This window comes from Pseudophryne corroboree, chromosome 2 (assembly GCF_028390025.1).
Source record: "Pseudophryne corroboree isolate aPseCor3 chromosome 2, aPseCor3.hap2, whole genome shotgun sequence".
In the NCBI taxonomy this organism is placed as follows: domain Eukaryota; kingdom Metazoa; phylum Chordata; class Amphibia; order Anura; family Myobatrachidae; genus Pseudophryne; species Pseudophryne corroboree.
Window position 1 is genome coordinate 304,057,880 of NC_086445.1, and position 20,160 is coordinate 304,078,039.

Below are 20,160 nucleotides of genomic sequence, written 5' to 3' on the forward strand. Positions count from 1 at the left end.
TTCTCAACAAAAATTATTTTCTTTTTGAAAATTGTTTCTACTTGCAGAAACAAGGGACCGCCATGGGTTCCAATATGGCGCCCTCTTATGCCAACATTTTTATGGCAGCATATGAGCAGGTGCACATCATTGGTAATTCACGTTTTTGTCACTTTTTAGCATTTTATGTACAATACATCAATGATTTATTTTTTATTTGGCAAGGCAGTGAAGAACATATTTTGGAATTCATCAATGAACTCAATGCCCTCCCTGGAACCATCAGATTCAGTTTGACCTTCAGTAAAACACAAATTAATTTTTTGGATGTGACCATCAAAAAGGAGAATAATACATTGCTAACTTCAATCTACAGTAAGGACTCTGACCGTAACACTCTTTTATTGCACTCCAGTTTTCATCCAGATCCTTTGAAAAAGGGCTTGCCTTTCTCTCAACTGCTGAGGGTGATACGCATCACCTCTAATCCAAAGGAATTACCAGGAGCTTTGGAATCTATGTGCCAGAGATTCTTGGACAGAGGATACTCCAAGAATGAAATCAATAATGCTTTATCACGGATTGAGAAACTTAACAGTACTGAACTTCTACATGTGAAAACTGATCCTACCAATAAAGATCGGGATAGGCTCAATTTTTCCAGTATGTTCACCACGGCATCAGCCTTTATACGTAACCGCATCAGTGAACATTGGCATTTGATCTCCAGTGATCCGACATTGAAAAAAGACTTATCTCTGATACCAAGATTTGCTTATAGATGAGGACCGAATCTCATGGACCTTTTGGTCAAGACAGACTTTTCACAGCGGAAACCTAGACAGATGTCCAATTGGCTTACCACCAAACCGTGAGTATTTAAGTGTACAGGATGTTCGAATTGCTCTTTTCTGATAATAGGCAATCGCTTCAAAAATCCCACTGATGGGAGGGAATATTCCATCAAATATAGGCTGGACTGTAACAGCAGATTTGTTGTTTACATTTTGAGATGCCCATGCAACCGTCTGTATGTCGACAAGACTAGTAGAATGATGAAAGAACGGCTCAGCCAACACCGCTCATCTATCAAGAAGTGCTTAATTACCACAGACACCTCAAAAGACTTTACTAACTTACCGGTCGCAAGACATTTCAAGGATGCACATCATACTGTTAACCAGCTCAAATATTGTATCATTGATCACATACCGCCCCTAGAACGTGGGGGTGATCGGGACAGAATTTTGCTACAACGAGAACTACAATGGATACACAGACTTAATTGCTTTACTTCGATTGGCCTCAATGAAGATTTTCGTTTAGGTTGTTTCCTGTGACATATTATAATGACTCTTTATTGGACTCTGCATTCCGCTGTTTGGTTTAATTTTCTTAGACACCGCCGTGTGTCCTGTCATTGATGTTCTTTGCATGCTATGTGCTGTCAGACACTGCCGTGTGTCTTTATATATCTAGAGACTCGATCCTGACAGGTCCCCACTTCAATAGCAGTGACACCTTTCCTTTCACCCTCGCTTTCAACATCCACCATGCAGACCCTCTCTATGTGCAGCTTATTGTCCATCTTTGGTGTTGTATTTAGCAGTATCAGATTCCAGCTGCCTATGTGGGATTCCCCAGCAGACAACATATGTTGGTCTAGTGATAATTACAGCCATACTACACTGGCAAACGTCCAATTCCAGCTGATCTTGTAAACTAAGCAGTGTTGGGCCCAGTCAGTACCAGTATCGGTGACGATCTGGGAATACTGGGTGCTGTACATCACTCACTTAATACCACAAGGCAGCAGACATTGTGCATTCTGTGGGTTTTCTCCCCAATAGGGCAGTTTGGATTCTTTTTGCACATATATTCTTATTTATATTGATTGCTGTAACAAGTGGGCATTGCTTTGCAGTAGGTTGTTTTGATGGTTGTCCTTGTGTCACCTGCTATTATTTCTATTAGACCTGTCATTCCTTCCTGCTTTTTGCACCCTGCACTTTCTAGCCAGCACTTTCAGGGAACCCTGTTCTGCTGAGCTTTAGCACTATTCCTTTTACTTTTTTAAACACATCACTTCATTTCATTCACTTCTGTTTTGATATACAGCGTCCTTGCAATTCCCCTCACTATCAGCATGCCATTTACTAGTCAGGCTGCTGAGACCACTCGCCGCACATTTTGAAGCGATCCGGAGCCGTTGCTATGCATGATACCGGGTTTGTTTAGCTTAGTTACCAGTGTCATGGAGTGGGAGGAGACAGCAGGGGATGCACTAGACATGCCCGGACTTGTCTCAGCCTATGCCCTGATGCTGCTGGGTTGATTGTGGAGCCATTTGAGGCTTATATTTCGTGTTCTGACAACAGTGCGGTTAGCCCCTGAGGAAGACCAGTCGGTTGAAACAGCTGTCGGGCTGTGTTTGCTGTATTTGCTGTACTTCACCATGCCGTTTGGCTAAGGAATAAATTCTGCTTTTCTTTCATCTACACGTGAGTGCTGGCTTGTCTACTTTTTCTGCATCGCTGGAGAAGTGAGTATTTTATATTTATTGCTGCCTTGCACCACCATTTTTTGCTTTATACACATAGGCTTTGAGTGCTGTCGTGATTTCGTATATATATATATATATATATACAGTATATATATATATATATATACTGTATATATATATATATATATATATACATACATACGCACACCAATCCAATGATTGCTTGTACTCCTATGCTTTTTTCATCTACTCTGGTGCCCCGGCCAGTGATACATATCCTTCCAAAAAACTGGCACTCAGGAGACTGTTGAGAATGTTAAATGTATTGCCCCAATATCAACTTTTCAGAGGTATAAGCCCCGTCATCAGGACCATATACCTGTTTTGCTTTTACCACTGAAATGTTGATATTGGGGCACTACATTTAACATTCTCAACAGTCTCCTGAGTGCCAGTCGCTTTTTTGGAAGGATATATATATACATACATATATATATATATATATATATATATATATAAAATAGAGCTTGTAAGAGCCGCAGACAATTTTCCAATGACAGTGAGGGTGCCGGCTAAAGTATCAAATAGCAATATCCATGCCAATCTGGGCCAATGGGTACATAGCATCATGGGTAGCCAGCACACCAATTTTGAATGCAATAAAAACTTTAATCCAATTAAGCAAAGTCTAGGCATAGCAGCACAACAAGTCATTATAAGCAGTCCGTTACCAGGGCATTCATATTCACCCCTTCCATAAACATGGTGTCAGCATTTCACCAATCCATCAATCAGTCAACGATACCATTTCGGTGGTAACAGCCACCTTCCTGCAGTCCTGCACTTCTTGCACTTCCCCCACCCCAGGTAGTTTCTCACCTGCTGTGACAGCCAGCAATGAACACAGCAAGCAGTAGCTGCTGTAATTGTTGCCGGGGTTGCAAGGGCTGCTGGGAGGTTTAGTTTATGTATAGTTTAATCTGCTGCTGCATGCTGTGTTCATATCTGCCCCCTCCTGCAGTGCACATGGTTTTGCCCAACTGCTAACAAATTTGTTGTTGCGATCAACTCTGAATCAGGCCCTATGGGGGTCATTCCGAGTTGATCGCTCGCTAGCTAGTTTTAGCAGCCGTGCAACCGCTATGCCGACGCCCACTGGGGAGTGTATTTTAGCTTAGCAGAAGTGCGAACGCATGTGCAGCCGAGCTCTGCAAAAACACTTTGTGCAGTTTCTGAGTAGCTCTGAACCTACTCAGCATTTGCATTCACTTCAGCCTATTCGAGTCCGGATCTGACTTCATACACCCACCCAGGGAACACCCAGCCACGTCTGCGTTTTTTTCAGACACGCCTGTGTTTCTGCAAACACTCCCTGAAAATGATCAGTTGACACCCAGAAACGCCCCCTTCCTATCAATCTTCTTGCGGCTGTCTGTGCAACTGAGATCTTCGCTAGAACCTGTGCAAAACAACAAATGCCTTTGTACCCATATGCCACGCGTGCGCATTGCGGTGCATACGCATGCACAGAAATGCTGATTTTTAGCCTTATCGCTGCGCTGTGAACAACGGCAGCAAGCGATCAACTCGGAATGACCCCTATGTGCACTTCAGGGGGGGGGGGCAGATATAACATGTAGATTTGGGTGTGGTTTGTTCAAACTGAAATCTAAATTGCAGTGTAAAAATAAAGCAGTCAGTATTTACTCTGCACAGAAACAAAATAACCCACCCAAATCTAACTCTCTCTGCACATGTTATATCTGCCTCCCCTGCAGTGCTCATGGTTTTGCCCAACTGCTAACAAAGTTCATGCTGCGATCAACTCAGAATTACCCCCATGGTTTTGCCCAATTGCTAACAAACTTGATGCTGCGAAAAACTCTGAATTACCCCCATGGTTTTGCCCAACTGCTAACAAATTTGCTGCTACGATCAGGTCTGAATTAGACCCAAAGACTATGGGGGTCATTCCGACCTGATTGTAGCTGTGCTAAATTTAGCACAGCTATGATCACTTACACTGACATGCGGGGGGACGCCCAGCACAGGGCTAGTCCACCCCGCATGTCAGGCCGCCCTCCCCCGCACAAGTACAAAAGCATCGCACAGCGGTAATGCTTTTGTACTTGAAGAGTAATTCCCGGCCAGCGCAGCTCCTGCGGCTGGCTGGGAGTTACTCGTCGCTTCCTGGCATCTGCGTGTGACGTCACGCAGCCACTGTGGCCCATCCCCCACACGGTCCAGCCACGCCTGCGTTGGCCAGACCGAGCCCACAAACTGGCGGCCAAACCCCGCTGTGCTTCCCCCTGCCACCCAGCGACCGCCTCTGCCTGTCAATCAGTCAGAGGCGATTGCTAAGCAATGACAGCCGCCAGCTGTCTCACATGCGCTGGTGCCAGCGCATGCGCACTTCTGACCTGATCTCTGCGATTAACAGCAGTGAGTGATCACATCAGAATGACCCCTCATGTGTGCAGGTTTTTTAGGTGAAGCGCTGTTAGAGATACTGAGTTAATTGGTATGGGGGAGGGAGTGTTTCAAGAATTTGTTCAGCAAGCTAATAGAGGGGGGTGTTGCAGGATCGCATTTTCAAACGAACTTTCAGAACAAAGTATTATTGAGGTGTGGAAAGTGCAGATAGGTAAAAATGAAAGCATCATATATGGAATATGGGTTTACTGTATATGTGAAGAGAGGAGAGATGCTTTAAATGACATTCTTAAGTTGCAGGCATGAAGATACCTACTAAAATGGAAAGGTTTTACTGTATACTGGAAATGGATTTTAAAAATTAAAAGCACAGGTATAGAGCAGAGTAAATATATTATTCCAGCAAGTATTAATATTCAGAATGTTTAAAAAACAAACTATGACTGTCCACTGCCCTGAATGTCACAACTACAGAGGAGACAGACTCTGCTCTCTGTACTTTTCTCCCTTTGAAATAGCATTCTTCACATATTGAAACCTGTCTAGACATTGGGGGTCACTCTGACACGATCGCACGCTGCAGTTTTTTGCAGCAGTGCGATCGGGTCTGAACTGCGCATGCGCTGCGACCGCATTGCGCAGGTGCGTCGCTGTCCAGCGACTGGAAATGCTGGGCAGCGTGGGACCTTACATAGAAAGAAATCACAGCGGCAATTGCAAGGTGAATGACAGCAAAAAGGCGTTTCTGGGTGGCAACTGACCGTTTTCTGGTAGTGCCGTGGAAAATGCAGGCTTGTCCAGGTGTTTGAAGGGCGGGTGTCTGATGTCAATTCCGGGACCTGACAGGCTGAAGTGATCGCAGTGGCTGAGTAAATTCAGAGCTACTCAGAAACTGCACAAAAACTTTTTGTACAGCTCCCCTGCACAAGCGATCACACACTTGCTATGCTAAAATACACTCCCCCATAGGCGGTGACTATCTGATCGCACGGCTGCAAGAAACTGCTACCTTGCGATCAGTGGTGTTTACAAATTGTGGATGGACCATATAAACATTGTTAAAGTAAAGTTCTTCCCCATATCCCCCAGCTGTTACAGATGACCCCAGTGGGACTCCCTACTAATTTTGTGTCATAGGTTCCCAATCTTATCCGTCACTTTGTGTGTGTGTGTGTGTGTGTGTGTGTGTGTGTGTGTGTGTGTGTGTGTGCGTGTGTGTGTGTGCGTGTGTGTGTCGAGGGGGAAGGGGGTATTTAGAAAACTTACGTTTAAGCATGAGGTACTCTTCTGCAGGAAGTTCCAGGGTGGAAAGTAGCTGCCAATGATCTCAAGCTACAGTATAATCAGGCTGTAATCTTGAATTGGGTCTTGAACTGGACCAGAGGCCCAGGGACAAAACAGTTGGTGAGGCTTGAATAATTATCTTCATACTTACCATTAAATATGCTTCCTTGGTGTCCCAGAAATTGTATGCACTACCCATTGTACTGTTGGCCCCACCCTGGATTAACAGAATTTTCTTGGTGGTGTCTCCTCTTACTCCCATTTTACCATAGATAACACCCTTTTCCTCCCTGGTACATCTGTACAGACTATATTTAACTATCTGGGATTTGAAGAATAGGTAATTTAATGTCTGGTTTTAGGTTTAAGTCCTTACAGGAGCCGTGTGCTGATACCCCCTTACATTGAGTTTTTCTTACATTGAGTTTTTCTGCAGATTATCTACTTTGCCTCTTCCTTTGGAGGGCTTCACACATTTGCTAAGTAGCTGACACCTTTTGAATTCATTGGTTCTCAGCAAACTGCCCCTACTCATAAGATTTTAGGTATTCCTAAAAATCTACTGAGTTGCCTGTTCCCTATGACCCTCGCCTCCCCCCCATTTTACTGAAGTATGGGATAGGGGCCTACAGGTTAATTTGGAGAAAGTTTACAAAGTCATTAACATTTATTTTTCTAGCATGGAGGATCTGGAGACCCAATAAAATGTATCAACTCTGGTACCATTGCCAAACTTTCCTGCATAAATACTTTCACACTGTTTCCTCTCTCTACTTTAGATTCCCTAAAGATGTAGGTACATTGATTCACATATAATGGGACTGCCCTCTCATAGTTGAAAGACCTGACTTATGGTTATTGTCCTACTCTGTTATCCGTATTTTCTGCAATAAAACAATCTGTGCTTAAGTATTTTAATAATGCAGCTGTCACAAACGGAGGTTATCTGCGCTCCCTAGCCATGCTTTAGCTCACCTCTGCTGCAGGCCTGGGCATGATACTTCATCCGGGTGCTCCCCTGATGTGTCCTGCCACTCACCACGGTATCTGTGACTGTGTACCTGCATTATTATTTATTTATTAAGTTTCTTATATAGCGCAGCATATTCCGTTGCGCTTTACAATTAGAACAACAGTAATAGAACAAAACTGGGTAAAAACAGACAGACATAGAGGTAGTAAGGCCCGGCTTGCAAGCTTAAAATCTATAGGGAAATAGGCATAGATACACAAGGATAGATGCTATCTATTGCATAATGGTCCAACAGATTGCTAGGTTCTTAATGGGTTGTATGATGATACCCCGCAATGTTGGCCAAGTGTCAGGAGGGCGTGAGAGTAAAGAAAGACAGGATATGTGATGTTATGTATACTGTACAGAGAGGATGTACAGATGGGTCCATGTTTATCTTGACCTTTAATAGGATTAATTGAGACTGGGCAGTCAGACTTAATTCCCTGCTGTAATGATTTAATCCCCTGCTGTATTGTTCTCTGTATTGTATTGCCGCTGAGAACAATAGATGAAGGGTTTATGTTAATAAACCATGTTGTGCCTAGGCGCAGCAAACTAGCCAAGATAACCATAGACCCATCTGTAATTAGATAGGGAAGCAATGAAGGTTATGTGGGTGGGTCTGGAATTTGATAGGCTTGTCTGATGAGGTGAGTTTTCAGGGAACGTTTTAAGGTTTGGAGACTAGAGGCGAGTCTTATTGTGCATGGGAGGGCATTCCACAGAGTGGGTGAAGCCCGGATAAAGTCCTGTAATTTTGAGTGTGAACAAGTAATGCATGTGGATGAGAGATGTAGATCTTGTGCAGAGCGGAGAGGTTGGGCAGGGAGATATTTTGAGATGAGTGAAGAGATGTATGTTGGTGCAGTTTGGTTAATTGCCTTGTATGTCAGTAAAAGTATTTTATATTTAATACGGTAGAATACCGGTAACCAATGGAGAGACTGACAGAGCGGATCTGCAGACAATAAACGTCTAGCTAGGAAGATTAGCCTCGCAGCTGCATTCAAAATGGATTGTAGTGGTGAGAGCCTATGTTTCGGAATACCGGTCAGGAGACTATTACAATAATCAATGCAGGAGCAAATGAGAGCATGGATTAGAGTTTTTGCTGTGTCTTGTGAAAGATATGGTTGTATTTTGGATATGTTTCTTAGATGTATGTAACATGATCTGCATCTTCCTGTCTGGTGGCCATAGCAGCTGGCTCTGGCCGCAGCACGCCAAAGTTCCCGCAGCTCTCCCCCATGGACAGCGCCATGACAATCTCCAGTCAGCTGATTTTCCAGGAGCCAATCCGGATTCACTTCCACGTCATGTGAGTCGCTCATCCACTCAGCTGTAAGTACTTGGTATAAGTTCAAGGTCTCAGCACTAGCAAGCTGTCAGTGGTTTGGCATCTCTCAGCCTGGAGTGAGCTACAGAATCTCCTGCTGGTAATAGACTCAGTGCAGTTACCATCTACCGCACTCCCTGACTCCCTGGATGATTTAAAGGGCCATCGCTGCCACTACATCCTGGGATCTCCAGATTCACTGGAAGTCCTCCAGTGATCCAGAGGGACTGTCCTATATCACTAGTGGCATTATAGACTCTGCTGGTTCCTAACAGCTTCCAGTTAAACTGCTGCACAAGGTAGCACACCTCAGTGTCCGGAAAACCTGCTACTGCTGTCTTCCACCTTGCAGCATTTATTCATACAGTGTGCAGAATCACTACATCACAGCACCTCATACAGTGTGCAGAATCACTACATCACAGCACCTCAGAAACCAGCAGTGCTGATGCTGCATTACACAACATTTGGAATCCCCACTGTGCTACCTCAGTTGCCCAGCATCTGGAAATATGCTTTGTAGATGACCTCAGCTTCTCTACAGTTACTGCTGAAGTCCTCAGCTTTGTCTACAGTTTCTGTTGATGTCCTCAGCTTCCTCTACAGTCATTGCTGATGTTCTCAGCTTTGTCTGCAGTAACTGCTGATGTTCTTGGCTTCATCTCCAATTATTGCTAATGCCCTTAGCTTCTGCTACAATTATTGCTAATGCCCTCAGCTTCTGCTACAATTATTGCTGATGCCCTCAGTTTCTACTAGTCATTGCTGATGCTTTCAGCTTCTTCTACATCCATTGCTGATGCCTTCAGCTTCATCTACAATTATTGCTGATGTCCTCAGCTTCTGCTACAGTCATTGCTGATGCCCTCAGCTTCCCCTACAGTCATTGCTGATGTCCTCAGCTTCCTCTACAGACATTACTGTTTTCCTCAGTCTAATTCACCAGTCCTCAGGTGACTCTTTATTAGGTGACAACCCAGCTACCCATTGCACTGGTGGCTCCTACCACCTGTGTTCCAGTACCCATAGCTAGTCACCTTTCCTCATAGAGTATACTGCCTGACTGCCACGTCTGGATGAGCAGATAATTTATTAAGCCGGCCCAATTCTATCCACAGCACTCAAGACCAAAGCACGTGTTCAGTTCTAGTCCGGTTCATAAACAAACTCAGTTGTGACAGCAGCCAGAGTAGTGGTTCTAGTGTGTTGAATTTTTTACATTCCTCTTTCAGACTGGTACTTATGTCAGCATTGTCATTTCTTTATGGGCATGGACAATATATTCCACTCCATGTATCTGACAAACACTGAATTTATAGTGATGTAGTTTGGCTGGAATAACATTAAGACCACCATCAGATATAATGCTCCTGTACCCCGGTGTTCCATTGGGTATTTCTGAAGTGATCTTACTACAGTAAACTGTGATTCTCCAACAGATCTATTGAATGCCTGCCACCAGCTGCATTGTATTCATCCATCCCTCCCTCCTTCCCTCCCCCTCCCTTTTTCTATATTTTGTCTAATCTTTTCCTACTCTCTCTCTTGCTTCTTCACTTAACTGTTCAATATACATTTCATTTATGATTTATTCTGCCTAACCACTTTGCACTTTTGTTTTGGGTGCAAGTATACTGTCAAAATATCTTATTTGAAAATATAGAATTTATATATATATAGCTATCTATCTATCTCTATAAAATACAGGATAGAAAGCTAAATAAAATCAATATTTGGTGTGGCAACCTTTGCCTTCAAAACCGTATCAATTCTTCTAGGTACACTTGCACACAGTTTTTTAAGGAACTCAGCAGGTAGGTTGTTCCAAACATCTTGGAGAACTCACCACAGACCTTTTGTTGATATAGGCTTGCCCAAATACTTCTATCTCTTCAAGTAATCCCAGACAGACTCAATGATGTTGAAATCAGGGCATTGTGGGGGGCCATATCATCATTCCAGGACTCCTTGTACTTATTTACTTTTATGATAGTTCTTATTGACATTGGCTGCATGTTTGGGGTCGCTGTCCCCAACTCAATTTGCTAAAATGCATCCCCGAACTTGCAAGGAACTGCCACCTTGCTTCACTGTTGCCTGCAGACACTCATTATTGTACTGCTCTCCAGCCCTTTGACAAACAAACTGCCTTCTGTTACAGCCAAATATAAAAAAATTTGACTCACCAGTCTGGAGCACCTGTTGCCAATTTTTTGAACCCCAGTTCTTATGTTTTCTTGCATAGCTGAGTTGGTTGCTTCCACATCGAAGGTAAAGTATGGCAACATTGCATCCTGGCGTGAGCACTAAATACATTAACTTTTTCATCCCCCCCACTTCAATATTCCCCACGTGACCACTGTATGTATATATATATATATATATATATATATATACACTCACACACACACACACACACACACACACACACACACACAGTATACAGTATATATATATATATATATATATATATATATATGGGAAACAGTGGATAAGGTGTTTCCAAGCAACCAATGGTGTCACATGAAATTAGGGAGATCAGATATATTTAAAAGGTAATTATAAAATTTAATTCACATATAAAACACACCAGTAAGATAAATATCAAAGCCGCAAAAAAAGTTTTAAAAAAAGCCTCTAGAGCTGGATATACATAAAAACTACATCCATAAATTATTATAAAACAGGAGGACAGAGAGACATAATATTAAGAATTCAATGTATAAAAGAGAAATCAATTGCTTAACTTGAGAAGATGGGTTATACCAGGTAGCATCCAACGCGTTTCGTCTTTTCTGGACTTCATCAATGGGTGATATGAAAGTGGGACAGCTCACATATATATATACATATACTAATAAGGAAGTGAATGTTACATCACTTCCTGTCAATTACAGGTTTAAAGGTGAAAAATCCTTATATTCATGAAAACTGAGATATAAACTAATCTCTCCAGTGGTATAGTGATGCTGGGGAGAATCGCTACATATAGAACACGTTATTATTGGAAAAAGTTATTTAAACGTTGTAAAGTTAACTTGTCCCGGACTTCCTGTCTGGACCGTGTGTGACGTCACATCCGCCCCACTTCCGGCATCAGCTGGTTCCAAGTGCACATGCATCAGCTCCGGACAGCGGATCTCGGCAGTCCCCAGACATCTGCGCATGCGCCCACTCCCTATAGTGGGATCAGATAGACTCCATTCATCAGGACTCCATAAAGCTGCACGTAGTGCAGCCAGCGCAGTGGTAACATCAAGGTTTTCTCATCAGGAAGTTAGTCGGACCACTCGATTTTGCTGAAGATATATATTGTTTTTGACCAGCCAATCTTTAAGATTTCTATACCTGGCATAGCTGGACATTAATCTGGTTCTGCTAAGCATGGTGAGTTCAGGACCCGAAGTCACTATTGGCCATAAACTTTTTGCTGCTTTGGAAATGGCGATACTAGAGGTGCTAAACTGTTGAACAAATGGAATAATATCCTCTTTACTCTTCTTAGTTGTCTTAGTTGGAATCAGAGTTCAAGTATGAGGAATTGCTAATCTTTATTCTTGGCCCTGATTAATTCATCATACTTGTAGCCCCTAACCAGGAATTGCTTGATCATATTATCGATCTCCTTAATGGTGTTATTGATGTCTGAGATTCGATGTATGCGCAGGAATTGGGTGAACGGTAGTCCCTTTATGGTTGAGATGGGGTGTTGGCTTGTTCCATGTAAGATGGTGTTGCGATCGGTGTCTTTTTTGTATAATGCAGTAAGTATTCGTCCTTCCATCAATTAAATTTGGACATCCAGGTAATTGACACTGTGTGCACTCATGTTATACGTACATTTGATCGTACTGTCCATGGCGTTGACCCCTGTCATCAAGTTGGCAAACTATTCCTCGGAGCCCAACCGTATCAGCAGCAGATCATCAATGTAGCGTACAAAAAACTGGATTTTCTCAACAATGCTGGTCTCACTGAAGAAGGCCTATCTCTCTACTTCAAACATGTAACTGTTTGCAAAGGTCGGGGCCACACATGACCCCATTGCACAGCCTTGTTGTTGGATGAACCACCTGAAGTCAAAAAGAAAAAAAATTCTTTTAAGTGTCAATTCCAGAAGTCTGAAAAAGAAGGTCAATTCTGGACCTGTGTACATCGGACTGGAAGAGAGAAGTCTAAAGACAGTCTCAAGCCCACCCACATGGGGGATGTTAGTATATAGGCTTACTATATCCAAAGTGCAAACAAAAACAAATGTTTCCGCACCGGTATGGTATGGCCTAATCCCCATATAACATATTAATATAGAGATCTAGATATCTGCATGAGGGGACGTGCTACCTGCTACCTAAGAGATCGATATTTAATCAAAAAAGAAAAAGAAAAAGGGTAGCGTTGTGGTGCACAGGGTCATAAGTTGGCTGTTTATTAATAAATTAAAACATAACTTTTATTGGTAATTTAGAATAAAATAAACTCCCCACCAATCAAAAAAAGAGGCGAAATATTAAAAACTAGAAGATAGTAAGAAATGAAATATTAAAAACTGGCGCTGAGACACCTGATATTGCTCCTATAGTCCTAAATAATCGATCCAAATATCAATGTTAGTATTGTGTAGTGGTGTGTAAATTATCACCTACTTAATATAAATGTTAGTCCTACGTAGTGGTGTATAAATTACCACCACTATAAATGTAGTGATCCTCTAACTGACATCAAACGAAACAGAAATAAGGGACGTTCCTCCTATATTTATGCTGTTATATCATTCGGGAGTGGTAAATAAATTTTACAAATCTCATTGAGTAATAGACTTGAATACTATGTCTCCCTCATACATTGTTGCAAAATTAAGTTCTGCTAGACTCTCCACCATCAGAAAGTGACAGAATGAGTCACTCGAGAAAGAATGTAACAAATATACTAAACATTCTTTGTACTATGAACTGCTGTAAAACAGAACAGAGTCTGTTTGGATGATTGTTCACACTGCCTGTGTAAATAATATACTCTGGGGTGATAGAATAATTAATTAATGGATATGATCACTTAATCTTTCCTCTATGTACAGCTAGAGTCTATAATAAATTTGCAGAATGAGTTCTCCACACACTTCACTGAAGCAATAATTGCTCATCTGCACAATCTTATAGGCAGTATTAATTTTCACAGTCAGTAAAATTAAAGATGACATGTATCTCATAACAGGGGTCTAAACGTTTGTACCCACAATCAAGTAGTGTCTCTTTATGTGGTGAGCTGATAGCAGTCTGCTGGGTTCACGTTAGCCGTGTTACATAGAACGGCATTGCATAGTCCGCATATGTACGATGTTACTGGCAGGTATAAATCACTCACAGTGAGAGAGATAACATATGTCTCGTGTTTAAGGAGGCAGTGTTATATTGTGTTTAAGGTGGCAGTGTTATATTTCACTGTTCACACTGCCTGAATGGATATTCCTGTTAGCGTATTATACTGTGAACTAATATAGGATTCTGAAGATTGTGTTAATAAACTTAAAGGATGACAGGATATTTAATAGATATAATTGACTGATGACTTGACAAATTATTCTTTCCTCTCTATATTGCTAATATCTATAATAAGATTGCAAAGTAAATTCTAAACACATCTCACTGAGGCAATAGCTTCTCATCTGCACAGTATTATAGGCAGTAATATTAGAGACCTAGGCATTTGCACCCGCAATTAACAATGTTTCTTTGTGTGTTGAATTAATAGCGGTATGCTGAGTTCACATAAGCCGTACTAAGTGAGACGGCATTAAGCAGTTCTGATCTGCACGATGTTGCAGACAGATATAAATCTCTGACAGTGGGAGAGATATCGTGTGTCTCTTGTTAGGGGAGGCAGTGTTATGTTTCATTAACACTTTCACCTCAGGTTCGATCACTTCAATTAGACTAACACAAACAATAAACACAATATCATTAGGGGCATATCTCGGGCCGTCAGCGCCTTACTCCAATGCGCATTTCGCCCGTGGCTTAATCATGGAGCCGACCCGACTGTGGGGTCCGCCGGGTTTATATAGGAGTGTCTGTGTCCGTTAGAATTCATATTGGCCAATCCGAGCCACTCTGAATAGGGACGTAATTCGTCCATCTAATGCTAATCGCTCCCCGAGTAGCTGAACAGTGATGAGCAGTGGAATGCCTATCTAGCTTAGTACCTGTCTGATACTATTGGTCCCATCAGTGTCAGTCTGTAGCTGTTATGCGCTTGTATCCTCATACTTGAAGATATGTTTTAAACAGTAAAATAAGTCGGAGGGCGGAGATGGGAGTGTCTCAATTGTATTATCCTCCTGAGGGACTTGGAATTGAATTTCTCGATGTAGTCAGATCTATCTCCATTGCACAAATTTATATTCGAAAAATCCAACGTCTTACGTTGTTGAGCCCTATTAAAATAAACCTCATTAATCAAATTCTATGTTATCAATATTTATGTGATGCCAAAATTTGGTACTGATGTCACTATCTGTGTTTAGTTTAACCTATTATGACTAATATGCCTAATCTACAATATCTATAAAAATATAAAAATAAATATATATATATATATATATATATGCGTGAAATAGTAATGAATTTCTATATCTGTTTATTACGTGATTGTGAACGGAAAATAAAAAGTGTGTGATATAAGGGAGAGATATTAATCATCCAAGACCCTCCAAAAAACAAATAAAAGTGTCAATAAAAATTATGGATATAAGGGAGAGATATTAAAACTAGGACCCTCCAGTTAAAAACAAAAATGTGTAAGAAGAAAAAGGAAATAATAAGTGTTTGTGATAATTTCCATTAATAATAATAATGAATGTATCATCTTGGTCCCAAAATTCACTACAAGAATACTACAAAAAATAATTTTTTAAATCTGGTGGGACTGAGAAGGATGGTGATTGATGTCCACCAAAACTGTTTATGCAATGGGTATATTATATCATTTAATCACAACTACATCTAAAATGCAGGTTGGGTGTACTATCGTATACCCAAATGTATCTTTTCTCATAAGAAAGCAGAATAGCTGATATTCTCATTCAATCCATTTGGTTGAATGCTTCCCATCAGGAAGATAAGACGTGCTTCTCTCCTCAGCAGTTGATTGGTCATATTGCCTCCCCTGTTGTCTGATTTGATTCTTTCCATCACAAAGGCCTTCAGATGTCGTGTATTGCTTTGGTGGTGAATCATGAAATGTCTAGCAACTGTAGATAATATCTTACATTTCATTAGGTCTTCTTTTGCTCTCCGGATATTCCCTGCATGCTCAAGTAATCGCTGTTTAAAAGGTCTACTTGTCATGCCCACGTAATAAAGATTACATGGACATGTTAAACAGTAGACAACATTCTGTGAGTTGCAGTTAAGAAAGTCTTGAATCTGCCATATATGTCCATATTTATCTCTGAATTGCTGCATCTTCACGGTATATTGGCACGCTTTGCAATGGCCACAGCTATAGAACCCTTTGAGTGGCGTTCTTATAGATGATTCTAATTGGAAATGACTATGTACAAGGGAGTCTCTGAGATTTCTTGCTCTCCTCCAACACATTTGTACTTTGTCTCCCACAATTCTTGAGAGATCCGGATCGGCTTTCAGCACATGCCAGTGTTTCTGAATCGTTTGTCTAATTAATTGATTTTCCTGGCAATAAGTGCCAATAAATCTAATGGGTTGCTGATCAACGTTTTGTTTTACATGTTCTTTCTGAGGATAGATTAAACTGTTCCTGGATTTCCTACTTGCTTGATTGTATGCTCTCCGTGTGGATCTTTTACTATAGCCCCTTGCAGTGAGTCTATTTTCCAATTCCTTGGCTCTTTGTTCGAAGATTTTTTCACTCGTGCAGTTCCTGCGTGTCCTGAGGTATTCTCCCTTGGGTACTCCCCTGATTACTGCCTCTGGATGGAAACTAGTAGCATGTAAGATGCTGTTAGTCGCTGTTTCTTTCCTGAACATGTCTGATGTTAATCGTCCATCTTCTTCCACTGAAATTGTCAGGTCCAGGAAGTTAACAGCTTTCTGGCTCATCTCAGTTGTCAACGTCAGGTTAAAAGGATTGGTATTCAGGATCCGAATGAATTCTAGAAATTGTTCTTTCTCTCCTTCCCAGATGATGAACAAGTCATCTATGTAGCGTAGCCATAAGAGGACATGTTGTGTGTAGATCTCATGGGTCTCCGTAAATACATGTTCCCTTTCCCACCAACCCATATACAGATTTGCATAGGTTGGTGCACACGCTGTCCCCATCGCAGAACCTCTCTGCTGCAGGTAAAAACTGCCGTTAAAGATGAAATAGTTCTTTGTAAGTACGAACTCAAGAAGTTGGAGTAAAAAGCCATTGAGATCCTTACAAGTTTCCATATTAAGGAAAAATTCAGTTGCATGTAGACCTCTGGAGTGTTGTATGCTAGTATATAGCGACTCCACGTCGCATGTGGCTATCCAGGTTCCGGGGCTTACATGTAGATTTTCTATTTTAGCGAGTACATCCATCGTATCTCTCACATACGATGGAAGAGTGACTACAATTTCTCTCAGATGTTTATCTAGAAAGTAACTCGCCTTCTCAGTTAGATTGTTAATGCCCGAAACAATAGGCCTGCCAGGAGGTTTATTACGATCCTTATGTACTTTGGGTAACATATAGAAAGTAGCTACTTTCGGTTCTTTGGTCTCCAGGTATTCAAACTGATTTTTATCTATGATACCCTCGTCACGTGCCTGTTGGAGAAGATTACTATATTGTCTTAAGAATTCCTCTGTTGGGTTACCCGAGAGTTTTTTGTAGCAAATAGGATCCTGAAGTTGTCTCAATGCCTCCTGAGTATACATTTTCTTAGGCCACAATACTATGTTGCCGCCCTTATCCGACGGCTTAACCAGGACATCTGACCATTTCTGTATTTCCAGAATTGCCTGGTCCTCTTCTTTACTCAGGTTGCGAATGTGGACTGATCTTGTTTCTTTAATCTGATCCAGATCATGGGAAACTAATTCTGTAAAAATCCTAATATATGCATTGGAGTTAATATCAGGAAAAAATGTAGACTTTTTCTTTAATAATGGTACTTTGGGAATAGCTGGTGGCGATTCAGGTATCGAATCGACCCCCTGTAGTTCAACTAGAGTTTCCAAAGCTCCCCTCTCTTCCAATGTCTCAATTTCCATGTCAATGGGAAGGAAAAATTCATCAATACTGGGCTGATCCCCTCTTAATTCTTGTTCCGTCTCGCTCGGGGTTTCTTCTTTCTTAAAGAAAAATTTCTTAAGAAGTAATTTTCTGGCGAAGAGATTTAAATCTTTCTCCCATTCAAATCTATTCATTTTTTGTGTGGGGGAAAAAGAGAGGCCTCTCCTGAGTACTTTAATTTGTGGGTCTGTCAGGACCTTGTCACTCAGATTAATAATTTGTAGGGCTGTTAAATCATTATTTAATATCTCTTCCTGTAATTCCTGGGTTTCTCCCATCTGCCTCTTGTATTTCGAGTTCTTAAATCTCTTCCTCCCTCTCCTGATCCTCTTGAATTGGGGTAATGGTCTACTGGACCTCGGCCTAAAAAAGCTCTCTGATTAGTGGTGGAATATTTTGAAGTAGAAGGTGTATTTGGGTTATCAGAGTCAGATGAGTCAATTTCAGAAGTTGTATAGTTTTGTTCCTCCCTCCTCTCTTTCATCTGTGATTTTCTCCATCGGTATACCTTATTTTCTGAGTAGTCATTCCTATCTCGTTGGAGTTTGCGTTTCTTCCTTTCTATGATTTGTTGTTCCATTTCTTCTACCTCTGTCATGTATTTTCCATATAATTTCTGAAAGCTTTCTAATTTCTCAAACGGTCTCAGTTTCTCCCCGATGCACTCAATTTCCTTTGTGCATTGTTCCAGTATTAATTCGTCGTGTTTAATTAAGATGTTAATTAATTCAAAGGAACATTTAGTTAGAGTATCCTCCCATTCTTTTTTGAGAGTTTCATTGGCTAATTCAAAGGCAGGGAAAATCTTAGGTCTCAGACCCCTTGGTACCATGTTGCTCTTTACATAGCTATCAAATGTCATTCTATTCCACCGTGTCTTGGATTGTTTATATAAGATTTTTTTAAGTTCATATAATCCCGTAGACCAGTCATTCTTGTCCCCCAAATTAGAGATATTTTCATTGGCAAACAGATTATTGGCCTCACTTTGCCATTTCTCCTGTCGATTGGTCAGATCCTGACTAATACTGAAGGAGGCCATATTGCAGACACCCCCCTAAATGATTTTTCTTATACTTCTTAAACCAAATTAAGGTGGGGAGAAGAAGTAAAGTGGAATTGTATGATTATTCAATTATTCGCATGTGTGCCGAAATCGGCTAGATAAACCGTGCTGGAAACAGAGACTGAAGACTTCAGTTTGTGGAGAACACGTTATACAAACAAAAACAAATGTTTCCGCACCGGTATGGTATGGCCTAATCCCCATATAACATATTAATATAGAGATCTAGATATCTGCATGAGGGGACGTGCTACCTGCTACCTAAGAGATCGATATTTAATCAAAAAAGAAAAAGAAAAAGGGTAGCGTTGTGGTGCACAGGGTCATAAGTTGGCTGTTTATTAATAAATTAAAACATAACTTTTATTGGTAATTTAGAATAAAATAAACTCCCCACCAATCAAAAAAAGAGGCGAAATATTAAAAACTAGAAGATAGTAAGAAATGAAATATTAAAAACTGGCGCTGAGACACCTGATATTGCTCCTATAGTCCTAAATAATCGATCCAAATATCAATGTTAGTATTGTGTAGTGGTGTGTAAATTATCACCTACTTAATATAAATGTTAGTCCTACGTAGTGGTGTATAAATTACCACCACTATAAATGTAGTGATCCTCTAACTGACATCAAACGAAACAGAAATAAGGGACGTTCCTCCTATATTTATGCTGTTATATCATTCGGGAGTGGTAAATAAATTTTACAAATCTCATTGAGTAATAGACTTGAATACTATGTCTCCCTCATACATTGTTGCAAAATTAAGTTCTGCTAGACTCTCCACCATCAGAAAGTGACAGAATGAGTCACTCGAGAAAGAATGTAACAAATATACTAAACATTCTTTGTACTATGAACTGCTGTAAAACAGAACAGAGTCTGTTTGGATGATTGTTCACACTGCCTGTGTAAATAATATACTCTGGGGTGATAGAATAATTAATTAATGGATATGATCACTTAATCTTTCCTCTATGTACAGCTAGAGTCTATAATAAATTTGCAGAATGAGTTCTCCACACACTTCACTGAAGCAATAATTGCTCATCTGCACAATCTTATAGGCAGTATTAATTTTCACAGTCAGTAAAATTAAAGATGACATGTATCTCATAACAGGGGTCTAAACGTTTGTACCCACAATCAAGTAGTGTCTCTTTATGTGGTGAGCTGATAGCAGTCTGCTGGGTTCACGTTAGCCGTGTTACATAGAACGGCATTGCATAGTCCGCATATGTACGATGTTACTGGCAGGTATAAATCACTCACAGTGAGAGAGATAACATATGTCTCGTGTTT

At 40.9% G+C, this 20,160-nt stretch overlaps 1 pseudogene; it reads left to right on the plus strand.

Annotated features, from left to right (window-relative positions):
* The first annotated feature begins 1,649 nt into the window (after nt 1–1,649).
* Nucleotides 1,650–1,769, plus strand: LOC135052611 (5S ribosomal RNA; annotated as a pseudogene).
* Nucleotides 1,770–20,160: the final 18,391 nt, after the last annotated feature.